Raw genomic sequence first — 20,411 nt, 5'->3', positions numbered from 1 at the left:
TTATATTTCTTTTTGGCCTGTATTTTATCTTTTATTTCTAATATCATTAATTTTCAAAAATAGATAAAAATAAATTCAAAATACTTTTGAAAAATCTCAAAAGCAAAGTATGAAGGGACACTCAAAGCTGCCAGATTATGCTAGGGATCTAGCTCAGTGGTAGAGCATTTGCCTAGCATGTGTGAAGACCTGGGTTCAATTCTCGTCACAGCCAAAAAGAGTTGCTGATTTTCCATTCTAGAGGTCACAAGCTAGAGATTTTTTTTAATATTTATTTTTTAGTCATAGGTGGACACAATACCTTTATTTTATTTTTATGTGGTGCTGAGGATCGAACCGAGTGCCTCACGCATGCTAGGCGAGTGCTCTACCGCTGAGCCACAACCCCAGCCCCTAGAGATTCTTTTAAAATAAATATTCTTTTAAAAAATGCTTTTAAGGTGCATTAAAAGTTGCAAATAGCTAAGATGAATAACTGGCAGCAGAAAGCTAGTCCTTTTCATAATTAATTTGCAAGTGAATAAACTGTTTTTGTTGCAATTGTCATGTCCTGCTACTGCTGAAGAAACAAGATGGGAGAGATTAAGGATCTTGCCAAACATCACACAGCCATTTAGAGACAGACCCTATATATAAATTGGGCCTGCTGTCTTTTACCAACACAGTTCTCCCTGCATGGGCTGTCTCCTGCCCTCTGCTTTTTCTTGCTTGGTCCCTTTTATAGCTGATTCCAGAGGGCTTGTCAACTAAAAGCTAGGCGGGAAATTTCATGTCTAGGTATTTCATTATCCCTTAGCAGTTTTAAAAATTGTTTGATATAAGGGGAAATGGAAATCAGTGGCTAAAATAAGACTTTGAGATTCCAGATGAATTTCCGATGTATTTCACATATTACTGATCCTGAATCATCAAGGCTTGATTCTTCCAAAAAAGCACATTGGATTCCGAACACTGCCCTCCTTTAAGGCAAAGACAAGGCACAGAGACAGGTGGTATGTGAGACAAGTGTCTTTGTACACTGTTCCAAACTGAAATAGGAGTTTCTTTGCCAAAAATCTCTGTGCTGCTTCCAAGTTTCTTTGACTTCTTGACTTATTGAATCAGAAAGATTCTTTAAACAGGCAATGTGTTTTAATCTGAACTGGTTCATTTCCCTAATGTTCTATCTGTCTAAAGGATGTGAATATAAAGCATGGTAAATATTCAGTACCTGTTTGTCAGAGGGATGAAGCCCTTAATTCAAACAGACATCCAGATAAAGATACGTAAAGATTTAGATATTTTCGGTACTGGTCAGTTTTCATTCACTGTGACAAAAATACCTGAGATAAATCAGCTTACAAGGAGAAAATTTTTATTTTGAATCACTGTTTCAGAGATTTTAGTCCATGGTCACTTGTCCCTGTTGCTTTGGGTCTATGGTGGCACAGTACCTCATGGCAGGAGCATGTAGTAGAAGAGGCCTATTGACCTATGTCAGCCAAGAAGAAAAGAGAGATAGGAAGGGGTGAGGGTCCTGATAACCCCCGCAAGACTATCCCCAATAACCAAACTTCCATCAACTAAGCCACATTCCTAAATGTTCTGCTGCCTCCCAATGGCACCACAATGTGGCAACTAAGCCTTCAACACATGGGCCTTTGGGAACATTTAAGATTCAAACCATAGTGGTTGCACAAGCCTGTAATCCCAGAGGGGTGGGAGGCTGAGGCAGAAGGATTGCAAGTTCAAAGCCAGCCTCAGCAAAAGTGAGATGCTAAGCAATTCAGTGTGACCCTGTCTCTTAATAAAATACAAAATAGGGCTGGGAATGTGGCTCAGTGGTTGAGTGTCCCTGTGTTCAATCCCTCTGATACCCCCCAAAAAAGATTCAAACCATAGCAAATTTTAAGCAAAGACTCAATTTCTTTCATTCTTTCTTTTTCCCTTCTTTTTAAAAATTGAGTATCTCGGTACATGCCGATAATCCCAGCATCTAAGGAGGCAGAGGCAGGAGAATTGCAAGTTCAAAGTCAGCCTCAGCAACTTGCAAGGCACTAAGCAATTTAGCAAACCCTGTCTCTAAATATAAAGTATAAAAAAGGGATGGGGATGTTGCTCAGTGATTAAGCACCACTGGATTCAATCCCCAGTACCAAAAAAAAAAAAAAAATTGAGTCTCTAAGTTTGTTTATGATGCTAGTAAACAAACTCCAGCTAAAGTTCACCATTATTCACTAATCAGTAAAATCAGCTTTTCTTTTTAAAATTATCACTTAAATACCTATAAAGGGGAAGGAGGTGTGAGGGAGTGAATTTATGTCAATCACATTGTATACATTATCTCCTTGAATTCTTGCAGCGATCTTGTGAAAAGAGCCATTGTCTACTCATTTTAGAGACAGAGTGGGAAAATTGAGTCTCAGAGAATTTTAGTAATTTGTTCAAGTTCACAACACTGGAACATACCTGAACAGATTTTAAGACTTAGGTCTCTCTGTTCTAAAGCCCTCCAACCTCTCCCCAGTCCACCCAACATGAAGCATAACCTCCCAAGGAAGAAAAGATTCTCAAACATCTTTTTAAGGTTTATGGAAAATTATCGTCTTGAAGGTTAAGTCACATTGGAAACAGTGAATGGAAAGTAGAAGTCGCTTCTTTTTCTATGAAGGCAGTGATTCCACTGGACACACCAGGGTTAGGTTGAGGTGACCCCTCTAGGTAGGAGGAAACAGGCCCCAGGCCAATGTCCCTCTTCCAACTGGAAATCTATGCCATATTGATTGATTGCTGCATTACTTTGGATCAGTCTTCAGAAAGTTAAGCAAATGTGGTCACTTCCCACAAATCCCCCGACTTCCCCATGGCACCAAGGAAAACGCCTTTAGGGTGTCTGATTCTGGCAGTCTCTCTCCTGCAGCCTTAACTCCCTGTGGGAGAAAGTGCATCAGTCTAGGCGGGTCAGGGCTGGAGTTTAGGAACAATCCAAGGCTCCTCTTTCCTGGCTTGCTGTGTGTTTTGAAACAAGCAGTTATAAGGGACAAATAAATTTACATTTCTGTGCCCAAAAAAAAAAATGCCTGAAAGAAAGATCATTTCTGTGGGCAATATGTGGGAATCATTCTTGAGATGAGCACCAAAAGGGAAAGGGACATTTAGTCTAGCAAATAGGGAAGGAGAAAAGGGCAGGCAGAAAAACCAAGGGACAGGAATGGTTGTGGCATGTCACAGGACAGCACTCGTTTAATATTTCGAGTCGTGGAAGTGCAATGAAGAATGGTGGAACCTGTTGAGGAGGTGGTGTGAGTTTGAGAGGAGAGCTGCTTTCACCTCTTTTTCTTCTTCTTTAGCCAATGGGGGCACTCAGGGGGCTGTTGTTTTTAGCTAGGCAGAACCTACAGGAGAAAACTTTCCCTCCCAACGCTCACCCTGTCCCTCTCATTGGCATGGTCCTTTGGGAGGACTCCCATTTAGAACCCCAGAATATCAACTGGATCCATCCTGAAGTTCTCCGACACTGAGGGAGTGTCTTATTCACTCGGCTTGGTCTGTGCTGTAACGTTTTAGACAATAAAGAGTTCCCTATAAATTTTAAGAGTTCCCTTAAAAGTCCACATTCATGTGCTGGTACCTTATGTAAAATCAATTGGATTTAGCTATGAAAACATAGCTCAAGGACAGTCCGTTTCAACAAGGAGGTACTGAATAGGCTATCCCAGGGTCAAAGAGCACCTCCTAAAATAGATCACGGAATATACGAAGATGATTGTGTATATGTGTATACGCAGCATGTATTTTCCCTTATAATTCTTGATCTTCCAGAAAACCTTCACCACTGTTACTTACAAAATCAATGGTAAGCCTAAAATTAGCAATAGAAATTAATAAATTATTCTTAAATCTATACATGTATCAAAGATACAGAGATTCTTACTGAAGCTCCTAGAGATTCCTGAAGTAAATCATTCTTTACCAGGAAGGTGAATGAATACAGGGGTGCAGTTGAATAAGAGGAATAACTTCTAATGTTCTACAGCACAGCAGGTTAACTGTGGTTGGCCACATTTAATTGTATTTTTCCAAATAGCTAGTAGAAGGGATTCTGAATGTTCCCAACACAAAGAAATGGTAAATGGTCGAGGTGATAGATATGTCAATTGCTCTGATTCAAACATTACACATTTATACATGTTTACTGTACCCCATAATTATGTACAGTTATTATGTGTTAGTTAACATTTTAAAAAATATTTTGAAAACAAAACATAAAGTACTCTCTTCCAAAGTAAGATCATAGTTTATAAACTATTGTTCAACCAATTCCAAGTTCAGAAAACGCAATTGCTCTATAGAGAACATTGGCTGAATCTCCCTAAGCAGCTGTTGGACCATGGGTTTCTTAAGGAGGCAAAATGCTAAGCTCATCCTAAGAAGGACCAAGCAGTAACTTCTACTTTTCTGCTGACAGGTGTGACAGAAACCCATCCCCAGGGACCAAGCACAGGACTCAGTGCCCATCCCTGGAGTCCACCATGCCTCGAGTGGACTTCCATCCCAGAGGTCAGGCATGAAGCTTAGAGCAGGGGCAGCGGACACATGGAAGGACCACATACTTTGCTCTGTTAACCCTTTATAGTGGGTTCACAAGGCCCCATGGCCAGGGCCAATAGACGGCATGCATGGAAGTAGCCCTTCACATAAAGACAGGATTCATGTAAATATGTGAGTCTACAGGAAACAGGCAGCCCCTCACTGGTGCCACCTTTTGTTCACCTGACCCAGGACCCAGCTGAGAAATAGATACCCTAAACTGATGCCCATAGCATCAGATGCCCAGATGCCCAGCATCTCTCCCTCTTCTTGTCTAACAACCAAAAAAAAAAAAAAAAAATGGAACTGAACAAGCACACCAGTCAGTCAAGTGGTGACAAACTGGGACACTTCATTCCCCACTCACCTTGCTTTCTCAGAGTTAATATCTATAATGCATTTCAAAACCGATAGCAAAGATGTTATGCACAATCTAAATATATTTATCATTAATCCAAAATAGCAAGTGGCCAGCAACTAGTAACTAGTAAGTAGGGTGAATTCTGGCTGTGGGGTCAAACAAGAATTTACAAAGGAATCTTCCAAAAACCTGTTTCCTTTTGTCACATCCAAGGATGAGAAGTCTATCAGACTTCCTGAGGTCAGGAAGCCATGGGAGCACGGCTCTCCCCAGCTCTCCAGAATGGCCACCTTTTATAGGAAAACCTCAGAGACATTTTTCAGGGTTTCTTTGGTGTTATGATTTATATCTGGAATGTCCCCCAAAAGCCATGACCAGGGGTAGGGCTTTTGGGAAAGGATTTGATCATGAGGGCTCTAACCTCATAAGTGGATTAATCCATTTGATGGATTAATAATTTGAATGAATACTGGGAGGAGATGGAACTGTCGGCAGGTGGGGCATGGTTGGAGAAAGCAGGTCACTAGGGGCATGTCTTTAGGGACTGTACCTTGAAGCCCCCCTCCTCCCCTCTGTTTCCTGGCTGCCCTGAGCCCAGCAGCCTCCTCTGCCAAGCCCTTCCACCATGCCTCTTCTTCCTTGGAAACAACCTGACCATAAACGGAAACCTCAGAAAGCCTGAGTCAAAATAAAGCCTTCCTTCTTTGCATTGTTTATGTTAGATATTTTTGTCATAGTGACAAAAAAGCTGACCAACATATTTGGAAATCAAAAGTTGGGTTTTTCTGGTTTGGGAGATATTAAGGAGCAGGAAAGCATGCTTCCAAGCAAAGAAGATTTCCCAGGGAGGCCTGTGGAAGAACCGAAGGAGAATTTGAGGTTTTCAGGGAATAATGAGGCCAAATACAGACCACGTCCTGCACAGAGCTCCTGTGCTCCAAGGAGCAACATCATTGATGGCTACTTTGGCCTCAGGCCCCTGCACAGCCCTGCAGGGCACTGGAAGTATCTGATCCCTATTTAAAATTTTGACATTTCCTCCCCCATCAAATTTTGTGTTGATCTTGATTTTTAAAAAATACTTACATTAAAGCATTATTTATCTGGGTTATGATTCTTTGACAGCTTCTTTATTTCTTGTGCGCAAGGCAAGTTCTTCCCTCCCTTGGTCCTGCTTCTGTGACTCTTTATATGAAATGCATGCCCACCCTGACTAGGGCAAAGAGGAAACAAACAGAATTGAATTGACTTTCTAGTAAGAAATACCACCAGCAGCCACTAAGAATCAGTGTAAAGGAAAGGCAAAGAAAAATGGAGGTAAAATGTGTGTCTTGACATTGACCCGATATTGTGGTTAAGACACTTGTCAGCTGAGCCAAACAGAAGAGTGAAGGAGTTCCTCCCACCTGCTTCTGTAGCTGTCAGCTTGGTTTTAGCCCTCACAGGAAAAACCCAAGCTCCCAATGCAATGCGTGAGCTGGGACCTGTGGTGGTGTGGAAGGCCTGCAGCATGGTAGAATGTGGCACTGTCAGACACAAGCACAGTCAACTCCTGCCTCCTCAAGCAAGCCAACGTACTGACTTTGCCAGAAGACCCGACGATGGATTTCCATGAGCTTCTGGAGGCTCCAGAGGCAAAAACATGTCTGTTTGCCATATTATAGGAATTAAATTACTCTGGATGAATGGATGGTTGGATGGATGGAAGGAAGGAAGGAAGAAAAATTTTAAAAAGCACAAGCACCCCAGACAGAGACCCTGAGCACTAATTCCATCTTGTGTGACCTTCCTGAACCCTCTAAAATTCAGTTTCCTCATCTGTAAAATGGAGAGGAGAATGTTAACTATTTCACAGGGTTTATAAGAGGATCAAATGATAAAATGTTCCTGAAAGTGTCTCATAAGAATGTAGTTTAACAAAAGATTGTATTGGTTTAAGCAATACTAAGAAAAATGTTGTATGGTCTGGAGGGTATTTTTGGAGAAGGAGAAACTCATCGGAGCCAAAATAAAAACAGCAAGGGAAGGTCATGAATGATTAAGGGAGGTGAGTGTCTGCTACTGTCTATGGAAAACAGAAATCAAAACATAATTCCCTGAAAACAGCAAGATGGGGCTTTCAAGTATTAAAAAAAAAATCATGGCAACAGACCACGGTCATCATTCCTGCATAAATGTGAATATGTTTCAGATTATAGATCGAGTTTACTCAGGGCACAGTCAGAATCCCCCAAAGCCGTCATTTTCTATTTTGAATGCTTTTCCAAATATGTAATATTCAAAATAAATGGTTAGATGCCACACACACAAAAAAAGAGAGTACTCGTGTTTTTAATAGCTTGTGAAATGCAGCCAGGGGTCTGCTGGTTGGGGTTGAAAGGAAGTAGCCCATAAACAACTCCATCAAGCGTGACAGAGCATGTTGGAGCTAAGTTTCACACAAAGAAAATTATTCCATAGTTCCAAGGGCCTGGTCCCTCAAACAAGCTCACATCCTACTGGGAGAAATGCAAGACCCCTCACGAAAGCTGAAATGATACCCTGAAGACATCCCGAAAGAGAGATGTGGCCTGAGGGTTGAGAGTTGTGAGATTTAAGATTTATAAGAAATGTGGGATACGTTCAATGCTTGCCTCTAAAATGGTTTGATAAAATCTTCTCTGACAGCTTTAGGAAGCTAAGGTTTGAATGGAAGCCTATTGTAGAGGGGACCATTTCAATTTAATTTTACTGTGGGTCAATAGGCATAGGAAAAGATAAATGTATCTTTTAGTGAGGGGAGGGAGAAAGTCATTCTTTTAGATTCCTTCTTCTAGTAATTATCTATCTATCTTCTATAATTATCTCTCAAAGTGGTGGGAGCAACTACTCAAAAGAAGTTATCAGAGTCCCCAAGGAGATAGCAGAATTCATTCAAGTATATAGAAAGAACATAAAGCTCAGATCTGTGCTCTACTTGTGATCTATTCATTCAGTCACTGCCTGTATGAGTGTGTCTAAGTCCTGGAATACCCCTTCGTCTTGGCCATTGCTGTGGATAAATGTGAGCCGTGCTTTATCCTCTGGAATGACCCAACCTTGTCTAATAATGGCTGATAGCTCTTCTCTATCCTCAAAGTCACACGGGAGCTACCCTATCTCTACTACAAGATCCCACCTCTGGCTACCGTGGATTAGTCCCATGGGACCCAAGCCTGGGAAATCAGTCCCTACAAAATCTGAATCGGATCTAAGAAAGAGTTATTTTCTGCCACATGGATAGAAAAACAGGGAAGACATGCCGCAAGAGAGAGGAAATAAGCACCTAGGAGAGGCAGAGAAGAGCCGTCAAGGGGGCAGAGATGATATGGGGATTCTTTGGACATCTTACTCCCTAGGTCCAAACCCAGCTTTGTCACTTCTTAGCAGACTCCATTCCTGAAGTTCATGTGCCTTCAAATCTTTGCAGTTCATGAAATCAATACTTCTACTCCATAGTTTGCACATAAGTTTGCTTGATTCAGATTGGGTTTTATAATTACAGCCTATAGAGCCCCAACTAACGGTATTCCTGTAATATAAACCCCCAAACTAAATTAGATGCTATTTGTGAAGCCCATCCCTATGGTCCCCGCACCATCACCACTGCCACCACCTCTGTTTGCTGAGTAAATTAGATTATAGCTTGGAAGACTGGCCGAAACCACAGAGAACATCCAATCCCATCCTTTAGCTGACAGATGCAGAACCAGAGAGGATAAGTGACTTGCTCAAAACCACCCTGTTTATGGTGGAAGAGTCACAGATGCTTTCTGCCTTAGCCACAGCATCTGAGGCATGAGTCTTAGAGGTTTTCAGTTTTTCTCTCTCCCTCTCTCTTTCTCTTTGGATAACTCTTGTTTCAGTGTGCTCTGACAGTGTAGCACAAGAAGTCAGATGTAGGAATTTAAGAGGTTGGGACACAAATCCTATGTTACAAGTCCAGGTACCACAATAAAATGATGCATTCTGGTAGAAAAATACCGTTTGGGCATCATACTGCCTGGGTACAAACCCAGCTCTATCACTCATTAGCTAGGCGAGCTTGGCAAGTTAGTTAAGCCCCTCTAAACTAGTTTCCTTGTCCTCAGCCTATCTCAGGGGGCCGATGCCTGGTATGCCACCACACAATATTGGTTACTACTTTTATAAAATGGCAGATCACCCCAGCAGGCAGAGACTAGGGGGCCACTCCTATGATCTTTTACACTTATGGCTTACACCTTATCAACAATACCCTCTGCCAAGTCTGAGAGGAGGCACAGCTGCCCCTGTTGTGGGAGAAGAAGGCAGACTCACTAGAGATTAAAGAGAGCTTAAAAAGCCACCTGCCAGACGTTCCTGGCTCCCCCAGCCTCTCCAAAGAGACGTGCACTACAATGGGCTCTCTGGGCTTTTTCACGTTCCTCTTTCTGATTTCCACCTCCAGGTGACTGGGATACCTGTTCACACCCTGGAGCCAAATACTTCCCTTAGGCGTTCAGAAATTCTCCACCTATTTCATAGCCTCGATATTTGAACTATGCTAGAAATTTCTCTTTCATTTTGCCCATCCATCAGGTCTTCATTTCTAGCGTCAAACAAAAGTGCTCAGGCACTTCTGCCCCTGACATTGGCAGAGAAAGTAATTGAGCCGAGCGGATATTTATTTAAGCGACTGGGCGTTGATTTAAACGCTAGTGATAAATTTGTGGATCCTGCTCTAAAGACTGTTATTCTTGGTAATGTAATTGTCATGGATCATAACTACAAGACAAAGCACAGCTTCAGCCGCACGCCTTGTTGCTGCAAGATGGAATTCGGGTGCTCTTTTGGCTGTGGAGCATTTCCTGGAGGAGAGAGAACAATAGATCCTTCTCAATGTGGGATTAAATACATATGAAAACACACCTTGAAAGCTGGTAGAAGCATGGATCTGTTGAGAAATCATAGCCCTGTGCTGCTTTCTTTTGTGGCACTAAATGGCATTTAACTGATGGCATTAGATGGCACTCTGCTCCCTCTGGAATAGCTTTGCCTTCCCCTTTTCCCCCATGAACACACCACACTTTCTCACCTGTGGCTTCTTATGCACTCTTTCCTCTCCCTGGATTTCCTCTTTTTCCTCATTTACTACACCAGGACTTAACTGATAATTCTCCCTGACTCCCCAGGGCCAGCTCAACACTTGCCTCTTGAAAAGTTCCCCAAGAGTCCCAAACAGGGTGAGGATCCCTGCTCAGAATGCACTCACTGTTAGAATTGACACACGTCCCGTCCCCAGTAAGTGCCTGTTGTCTCCTCTTAATGCAGGGTCCCTCTGCATAATAGATGCTCGATAAATATTGTGGAATGAATGACTGATCATTTCATGAATCAGCTTTATGCAAAAACAATAGAAAGGAAAGCCATACCTATATCTTATGACCTAGACAAACTGGGAATTCTCTGATGTGTCAGCTGAGCTGAAAGTGCCCATTAGATTTATGGTTAACAAGCCACAGGAACAAAGAGGGAAAATATTAAACAACCATCTTATTTCTATTCGCGTGCCTCATTTCTATTTCCTGTGGGGAGAGTAAAAAGCACAAGAATCACACTGTTCATATGATCTATGTGTGTTCGTAGGGGCTATTTCACAAGAGCCCACCCTAGCCCTTTCCTGCTTCAGAAGCTCTGATCACACCAGCTGTGGTCTCTGATAAAAATGGAGAAACAACAAGCCATCAAAAAAGGTGACCAGCTTGGAAGAATCCACTTTTAAATATCACACATGGAAATGACCCAGACTGGTGATATGGCAGCAGGGAAAGTCAGAAAGTAGATGACATTTTTCTTAGCAACAGCCCTTCTGATGAACCCCACAGCTGAGGCTCATGAGAGCGACACTCTGTCTCCATGGTTCACTAAATTACCCAGGTAAGTTCCTTTTTTGTGCCTGAATCATTGGGGACTCCAGGGCCACAGGTAATCCCTCTACACCATTTCACACTAACAGTTTCCCTTCCTGTTAAACGCTTCCCAAAGAGAGACTCTGCTAAGACTTCCTATGGAGACCATAGTCCAATCTGTCTGGAATTGCTGGCCTTGTATTTAAATGTAAATACAAATACCAGCAATCCAACTGCAAGGCTGGCACTGCACTAAGCATAGTCATCACAAGATCTCTCCGAGTCTCATAGTATTATTCTCTCCATTTTACAGATGAGTAAACTGAGAATCAGAAAGACAGGCCAATGTGATCAGTCACAAAACTGGGATGCCACTGACCCAGATGGAGCCCAGGCTGTCAAACTTTCAGGCACATTTTCTTATTCATTATATTTGGATGGTATCCATGGTCTCCACACTGGATCTATCAGAACATAGAAAAAGTGGGCGTCTCCCCAGCATGAAAAACTCCTTTTAGTTTGAAGACTGTTTCTACTGTGTGTCTCTCCTCAGGGCTGAACAATCACAATCCTTTAATGTTTCCCCAATCAGGTGATTTACATATTCTAGTCATCATGACCACTGGCGTGCTCAGAATTACCATTTACTGAGTCTGGACTGCATTGCCATATTTTTTATTAAACATTTACACAAAAGCCTGAGAAACAAATAACCCAGTTTAAAAAGTGGACAAGGGAACTGAACAGACATTTGACCAAAGAAGACAAACAAATGGCAGACAGATATATGGAAAAATGTAACATCACTAATCATCAGGGAAATGCAAATCAAAATCACAGTGAGATGCCACCTCGTATCTGTTGGGACGGCTAGAAATGACAAGTGACCGTGAAGATGGCTGGGAACCCTGGCGGAGGTAAGTGACCTTGGGTGCAGATTCACTCCAAGTTCTACAAGTGACTGTAAAGGGCTTGTAAGGACTGTAAAATCATGAGCTAGTAGAGATGGGTGGAGGGGAGAGAGGAAAGGGTCTTGAAGCAAAATTGTGTACAATGGACAATTTTATTTACTATGCACAATTTCATGCAAAGCTATCCCAAGTCTGTCATTATGTATGAGACTGATTTTCAGTGTGTGTGTGGGGGGTGTGGTGGAGAAGCCCTTGGATCCATTCTCAGCCCTGCCTTCCTTCCTCCAGTGAAGAAACTTGCTGAGCCTCCATTCCTAACCTGCAATTTGGAGATAAAGTGTCTATCTCATAGAACTTCGAGAGGACTGAGTGAGTTTGCATATACAGGATTAATACTCAGTAGATGCTCAATTAAAGGTGGCTACTTATTAGCAATGAATTTGTTCAAAACTAAGCACCACTCTTATTCCTTCTCAGAGCTGTTATAAACATATTTTCCGTAGTACATATGAAAAGAACTGGATCATCAAAGCCTAATGTGGAGGACAGCTGACATTTTATGTTCACTAAATATTTATACCCATCAAAGCCCCAAAAGGATTTGAAGTCACTTGCAATAGAAGACACAAGCATAAGATCCACCAAGTCATTAAACAAGGGCGACAGAATAAGATTCCAGTAAAAGGGGGAGGGAGCAATGATGCAGAGGAGAGGAGGGCAGGATCTCCACACTGGGTGGAAACCTTATTAAAATGCACATTCCACTTTACCGGGTCCCCAGAGTGGAGCCTGAGATCCTGCCTCCCTAACAAATCCACCCCCCACCGGCCCCATGAAGCAAATGCTGCCTCTGGTCCATGCTGTCTTGTGTAGCAGGATTGGGGAAAGCTAATGTAGAGAACACAGCACCACGTTATATTTCGGATACATCTTTCTGTGCAAAGCGCGGCGTAGATGCTAATGTAGAAATGCATTTCTAATAACCTTTTAATTAGCAGAAAATTCCGAGGGTATTGGCATGTGTGGAACCGTAGCCCCTTTGAAAAAATGCTTTCTCCTCCTGCTCCTCCCCCCACTCCTTCAGCGCCTTCTGGACCTGACACTGTGAGCAAGAAACCTGACATGCCGACAATCCTCTTTCTAAATGATTTCAAGGAAGAAGCAGCAGGCTGCACAGATACTGGAAATGCATGATGTAACCTTTTACTTTCAGAGAAAGGGCCGTCCCTAATTCAAGCCATATTTTGCCCCATGAAGAAGATATATTTGAAACTGGAAAACATCCAAAGAAAATATGGAATCCAATATATTTCTGCAAGTCATGGCCTTTGCCTTCTCGTGGCCCAAATTACCTACCTATGCCTGGCTCGGTCCTTTCTTTCTTGTGCTGGACACTTCCCAATGCTAATTTGTACTTGAGCTCTCAAGTGAGGCATCTGTGGGTGAGAAATCTATAAAGCACTTAAAGGTTGTTGAGAGCTTCCCAGGAGTAAGGCTGTGTGCTAAAAGCTATAATAGTTTATCTCATTTAACCCACAGTGAGGACGTTCAGATGAGGACCTTCATAAAGAACGAGAATATGACAAGGTCACACATCTAGTAGGTGTCAGAACAGGGATTCAGATCGAGTTCTCTCTAACCCAGAGTGTCTTGACCTCTGCAAAATGTCAGTGGATATTTTAGAGCAGACAATTCTTTGTTTTTGCAGGTAGGGGTATGTCCTGTGCTGTATGGGATATTTAGGTACATTAGTAACCCCTCATTCTGGTTATGACAACCAAAAATGCCTCCAAACATTGCAAAATGTCCCTTCAGGGGTAAAATTGACCCTGGTTGAGACTATTCCTGACCCAAATCTGGGTTTTCAATAAAGAAGACTAGACATTATTATGACCTATTTTTTTTTTTTTTTGGTCCTGGGGATTGAACCCAGGGCAGCTTAACCACTGAGCTACATCCCTAGTCTGTTTTATTTTTTATTTTGAGATGGAGTATCACTGAGTTGCTTAGGGCTTCCCTCAGTTGCCCAGGCTGCCTTTGAACTCACAATCTTCCTACCTTAGCCTCCCCAGCCACCAGGATTACAAGCAACACATCCAGCTAAACTTTATTTTTTAACACCTTCAGGGCTGAATTTTGGCCCCTCGCCCCAAATATATATATATATGTATTGAAGCTGTAATTTTTCCTAATGCCTCATAATGGGATTTTATTTGGAGATAGGGCCAGAAAAAAGGACTTGCAATGAAGCCATTAGGGTGCACCCTACTTTAGTCTGATGGGTGTCCCTATAGGAGAGGGAATTTGGACAGAGACACTAGGGTTGTGCATAGAGAGAAAAGACCATGTTAGGACCCAGCGAGAAGGCAGCGTCTGCAAGTCAGGAAAAGAGGCCTTGGAAGAAACCATTCTACTAACACCTTGATCTCAGACTTCCAACCTCCTGAGCTGTGAGGCAGATGTCTGTTGTGGTCGCCAGCCTGCAGGTCTTTCTTATGGGAACCCTCACAAATGCAAATAAGCCCCAAAGAGCCACATCATGTTTTTGGCCTTTACTTTCCCATCTTGATTAGAAGGTTTCAGAATCATTCCAGGGCCTGCAAAACAAAGGGTCAACTCATGAGTTCTGTGAAGATATCCCAAAATATAACTTGGCACTGCTGTGTATAGTCCATATTTCTTTTCACAGATGGGGAATAACTGTGCTAGAAAAATCTTCTTGAAATCCCTCTCATGCCACAGCAATTGCTTTAGACCTTTTTTAACTGGTTGCCATCCACACTCTGACTCTTGTTTGTTCCCTAATCTTTCTACGTCTTTAATGAGAGTATATTTCCTAGAAACTATGTGACATGGCAATATGGTATAGTGCCAATACAGCAAGGATACTTGTGATGTCGCTCCCTACTACAGACATCAAAGAAAGTGAGTCCCTCGCATTCTATGATGAGAAGACATCAGGATCCTTCTTAACACTACAACCCAGGCAAGACTACCAAATGATCAGAGGCACCAGGAGAGATGAAATCTTATGTGCTAGCCTAAATGTAGTGCAGTGTCTGGCTACTCGTTGGAATCATTTAGGAAGCTTTAAAAAAGTACCAGTGCTCAGTCTTCACCCCTTCAAATTCAGGTCAGTTGGTCTAGGGTATATTCAGGTATCAGAGTTGTCCCAGTAACTGCAGTGCCCAGCCAACATTAAGAACACTGACCCCTGGGAACAGAGTGGATTCAAGCTTGACCACACTAACTACAGGGCCAAGCACTAGGCTCTCGATTTCTTCAGGCCTCAGTTTTCTCACTTGAAAAATGGCCATCATAACCCTCTTGCTTATCTTATAGGATTGCTATGTTCAAGTTAGGTAATTTTAAAAACACACAAAACTTACTATACAATCAGTTTTAAAACCGAGCAGAATCGTGCTGACATTGGCACTGCTGCTTGTCATTTGGCCCCTCTATCAATTCACTGTGCAGCCTCAGGAGAAGCAACTTGCCCTTGGGAGGCCTTCATTTAGGCTCACATAGAATTCGGCAGTGTCTAAACTTGACTTTAGTCAAAAGTCCCATGTTCCTGGCAGGAACACTTAATACGTTACATGTAACAATGGCTATTTCAGCTGAGCTCTGATTTTCTCATTAAACTAGAATGTGAGGAGTTTAGCTTCTTCCTCTTAAACATCAAGATGACAGTAAGAATTAAATTTAAATTACCCTGCGGTCTGCTTAGTAATTTGGTAATTTGGATCAAGTGACTTAAATGTTCAATTTTTGGCCCATTAAATCCAATTCCGAGAATCCATTTGTTTTTTAAAGAAAAAATAATCAAGATGTCATCAAAGACTTATGTGTAAGGATGGTCATTATAGCATTTATAAAAGTGGAAGCCCAGGGGAGTGAGGATATAATTTCTAACAGTAAAAATGCTTCTATAAATGATGATGATGCAGTTGTAGGATAGAATACCATATAGTCATGAAAAAACATTTTTTCAGAAAATATTTAATGACAGAGAAAGTATATGTTGAAGGACTAAGTCAAGTCTAGGACTCAGGCCTATATATTGGAGGGCTGTCCTCCAGAGTGGCACTATCGGGAGGTCATGGAAATTTTAAAAGATGGGGCTTAGTGGGAAGTCATAAAATCATTGAGGAGTGTGTCCTCAAAGGGAACTGTGAGACCCTGGCCTCTTGCTCTCTGGCTTTGCTTCTAGGGGCCATGAGGTGAATAGCTTTGTTTTACTGTGTGTTCCTGCCTGAGGCCTCAATGAAATGTTTCTGCCTGAAGCCCCTAAAACTGTGAGCCAAAATGAACCTCTCTTTAAAAGTTGATTGCTTAAGCTATTTATTATAGTAATACAAAGCTAACACATATCATGATATATGTTAAGTAAAACAAGTGATAAAAGGAGAGAAAACTATATAATGAATGCACACGTTCTCTCGTTCTCTCTCTCTCTCTCTCTCTCTCTCTCTCTCTCTCTCACACACACACACACACACACACACACACCTGATAATGATTACACTAAAATATTGATCAGTTCTAATAACTATGATCATGTATAAAGTGTTTTTGTTTTCATTATATTTTCTGTACTTTCTAAGTTTTCTTCCATATTCGTGGAATGCTTTTATCATCAGAAGGAAAAACGCATGATTTAAAAAAGCTACTGTGGGTTCAGATATAGCAAAGACGATAGATTTGAGGAAACATTCAGTGAAGGAAAGCATAAATGCTGACGTCTCAGCCTATGAGAACTCAGATCAGACGGGGCTTTGGGTGAAAACTAAAGACCAGCTGCAGGTATCTCCATTGCCAACAGAGATCTTTTCAATTAGGGAAATGGCAAAGTCCCACAGCTCGGTGTCTAGGAGGCTTTCCCCATCTTCCCTGAAAGACTCACAGTGGAGAAAGAAAGGATGCAATGAAAGGCACCAAGTGGTGGATTTTCCACAAAATCAATGAAGCAGAAGCTTCAGGGCATCTCACTTCACCAGCCCCTTCCAAAACCAGGAAAGCCCCTTCCCTAGCCATGGTCATTATCTCTCAAATTTGCAAAAGTAAAATGAGTCACAACCTCAATATCTTCCATGTTGACTTCCCTCCATCACTCTTCTGCTCACATGGGGTGGTACGGAAATGGCTGTGGCGTTTTGGGGACCCACTTAGTAAAGGCTTCTCTGCTTCAGCACTATTGACACTTTCAGTTGGCTACTTCTTTGTATTAGAGGTCCCATGCATTGCAGGAGGCTGAGCGGCACCCCTGGCCTCAACCCATTCAATTCCAGAAGCACCAGAACCAACCCTACCCAGTCACGAGAACCCAAAATGTCTCCAGACATTTCCCAAAACATCTGAGAGTGGAGAGCGTAATTTCCCCTGGCTGAGAACAACTAGCCTAAGGGGAAATTGAGTTGGGGACACAGTACATTTAGTTTGAGTGCAGTGGAATACAGTTACATGATTCACTATCTCTTCCGTTCATAGTTAAGTTTCCAGCTGTCTTGGTAGGAATGGCTTCCAGGAAAACCTTCCACAGGTTCCTGTACTGATTCATCCCATGTGACATGAAGGTGCAAGGCTAGAGGGGTTAGTTAGGTGTGACGTGAATAAGTCCGTAGCTCTTGGCACTTGTATTTGGTGATGGAGAAATAAGATTAAAAATATGAAGCCAGAAACTATTCGCAGAAGGTTCTTCTGATCAGAAGTGTAAGGGGTTTCATTCCTCACCAACACTGATCAAACAAGTTCTAATCTGCAGCATATGAAGCATAACCTCACCAAATGAGGCCCTCTCATCTGTTTCTGCATGGAACCAAGAGAAATTATTCCGATATACAGATGCAAATTGTAACCAAAACATTTTCAAAGACTACAAAAAATCAGCAATTCCTTAAGAAGGAGAGAAATACTGAATAGAAACCATGAACAGGCCCTGAGAGTTCCTGATACTGCAGCCCAGGAGAAAAATGAACCATCTGAGCATGGGAGAGGCTTTGCCTTTTTGTCTTCCTTTTTTTTTTTTTTTTTGCTTATTTACTTGAAATACTGCCGTGGATGATGATCTCATAGAATACAGAGCTTGACTGAAGCAAGGACATCAGTGATATTCTGTTTAGCAAGTGCTGCCAGGTCAAAGAATGCTTAGGATCGATCATTTCACAACAACACGTGAGGAGCCCTGAAACGCAACTGATGGAGGTTTTCTTAAATCTAGCTATTCTAAAGTAGCTGCTTATAGCAAGTTATGAAGTGGAAAGAAAAAAAAAATTGCAACTGTCAATAACAACGAAGTTACATTGAACCACCGTGCCACAGGAAAAACGAAATTATCTTATTCTCTCCATGGACAGTAATAATTCTATTAAGAGGCAAAGCGTATACAGCTCAAAAATATGGGGACAAGGGTATTAATGAGGTTGGGGTATTCTATTGTTAGTAAATAAAAAATGTTAGAGTATTCTGAATGTTGTAGTATTTGTGATAATTGTTGAATTTTCAAAATTTTGAATTTGTTGAAAATTTCCTCTAATATATTTGTAATGTATAATTTTTTTTTTCTCATGACAGCTTCCACCCCAAGTTGCAGAAGATCCAGGCCTCACCACCCTTGGGGCTGCCCCTGTGATCTCACCCTAGCCGGGCCCTGAGTTTATGACCCCTCAGGCCATCCTCCAAACCACCTAATGAAGTGGAGCATATTATTGTCCCTTTTACCACTAATCTAATTTATTGGATCCTATACCTTTCTCCAAATATATCAAGGATTCTGAGACGTACTTTAGAAGTGCCTAGAAGTCTACATCCCATAAGGAAGCCCTGTCGTCCTTTCTGATGGTGCTGCAGAGTACATGTGGGTTAGTGGCTCCAGGGCTAGAGAACATAGCTCATGCCCACCTCACAGCAACTACAGAGGGCACAGGAACTCTCATGACAGCAGCCAACATTACTGAGCCCCTGTCCAATCAGCTCTGAACTCATCATATCCATTAAATGGTTCCCTGATTTTTAAATGTGAAAGATGTAATGGGCAAATTATACAAAGACGAGGGCAGAATAAATACATTTAGTATGGGCCCACCAAGCAAATAGCTAATGGTCAAGAAGCAATGCAGCATTATTTATACTATTAGGCCATTTACAATGAATATATATATATATATATATATATATATATAGTGTTCTGAGGGGTAAGTTCTTTAGCTTAGTAAAGAACTTGTGAAGAACTCCAGCAAGGAGAAGCTATTAGCCTGTTATGTTTTCCAAAAAGCTCCATGAGGGCCAGGACTTTGTATAGCTAGAACTTGCAGATGCTTGACAGATAATTGCTGAGTGAATAAGACTCCCACATTCCCTGTTTCCTGGAAGTGGAGGAGGAAACAAATAATTATGACTAGTCATTTTATTTGTTAAGCAACTCATGCCTGAAAAGGAAACCATCCTTCAGAAATCTATGAGGTGATAGAAATGAGGAGACCATTAAAAAGGAAACAACAGGCCAGGTGCAGTGGCACAGGCCTATAATCCCAGCGGTTTGGGAGGCTGAGGCAGGAGGATCGTGAGTTCAAAGCCAGCCTCAGCAAAAGTGAGGTTCTAAGCAACTCAGTGAGACCCTGTCTCTAAATATAATACAAAAATAGGGCTGGGGATGTGTCTCAGTGGTCAAGTACCCCTGAGTTCAATCCCTAATACCCACCTCCCCCCAAAAGGGAAGTAACAGTGGATCCCAGTGGCTAATGCAGACACACTGACAGAGAACAGGATGAAGTCTCTTAGAAACAAAATGTCGCTGAAGACAGAAATCCCCACAAGGGCTATTTATTTATTTTAAAGGCTAAATTTAACAACAACAACAACAACAAAGTTTCTTTCATAGCAAAGATGAGGCAATCCAAAGATTCAGCCCTAAGAGGTTGCAATAGACGGTGAACATTTTCAGTTTCCATGCAGTGTGTTCCGTATCTGACTGTTATGACTATTAGCCAGCAAAGTATAGCATCAACCCTAAAATGTGTGATTTATAAAAGTCACTTCGATCTCAATTCCCATTTTTATTACATAGTGGGACCATTTCCTTCCTTCTCTTTTGAAAATGTACACCTCTAAAGCCATATTCCACAGGAAAATGTTTTCTACAGCCAACTTTATAGAAACATATATTAAAAAAAGTTCTGAAAACCATGCCAAAATCCTGTCCTCACCAATGACTGGTTTTGTATTTGTTAGACCTGAATCAATGTATGACCTTCTTATTTTCTTTTCCTTTTGCCCTTTATAGATTTTTATTTAGATGTTTATCTTCATCTTTAAATACATAGTTTGTCTTCCTCAAGTGCAAAGAAAATTTCTTTTAAAAGCAGGCAGTATGAGATGATCGTGAGGAAAACAGAATGTACCACGTTTGATTCTGCGCTTGGCAGTGCCTGGAGTTCAGGGGAATCTCACCCCTGGGCCTTTGCATTCCTTCTGCCTACTCACCAATGGACAGCTACACAATTTATTCCAGTTGCTTATTTGTCACTTAACGTAGCAATGACTTTCCTATTAAATTATCAAATAACTAACCTCAATTTTGTATAGGACATATAGGATATTGCTTCTTTCAAATGTATTTTTCAGGATCACATAGGTGATGGCGACTTAGTTTTCCCAGTTAATTAAATTTGAAACCAGACCACT

This window comes from Marmota monax, unplaced genomic scaffold (genome assembly GCF_021218885.2).
Source record: "Marmota monax isolate L192 unplaced genomic scaffold, Marmota_monax_Labrador192_F-V1.1 WCK01_AAM20220418_F8-fsc00107, whole genome shotgun sequence".
Taxonomy (NCBI): Eukaryota; Metazoa; Chordata; class Mammalia; order Rodentia; family Sciuridae; genus Marmota; species Marmota monax.
Note: the sequence above shows the minus strand (reverse complement) of the source record.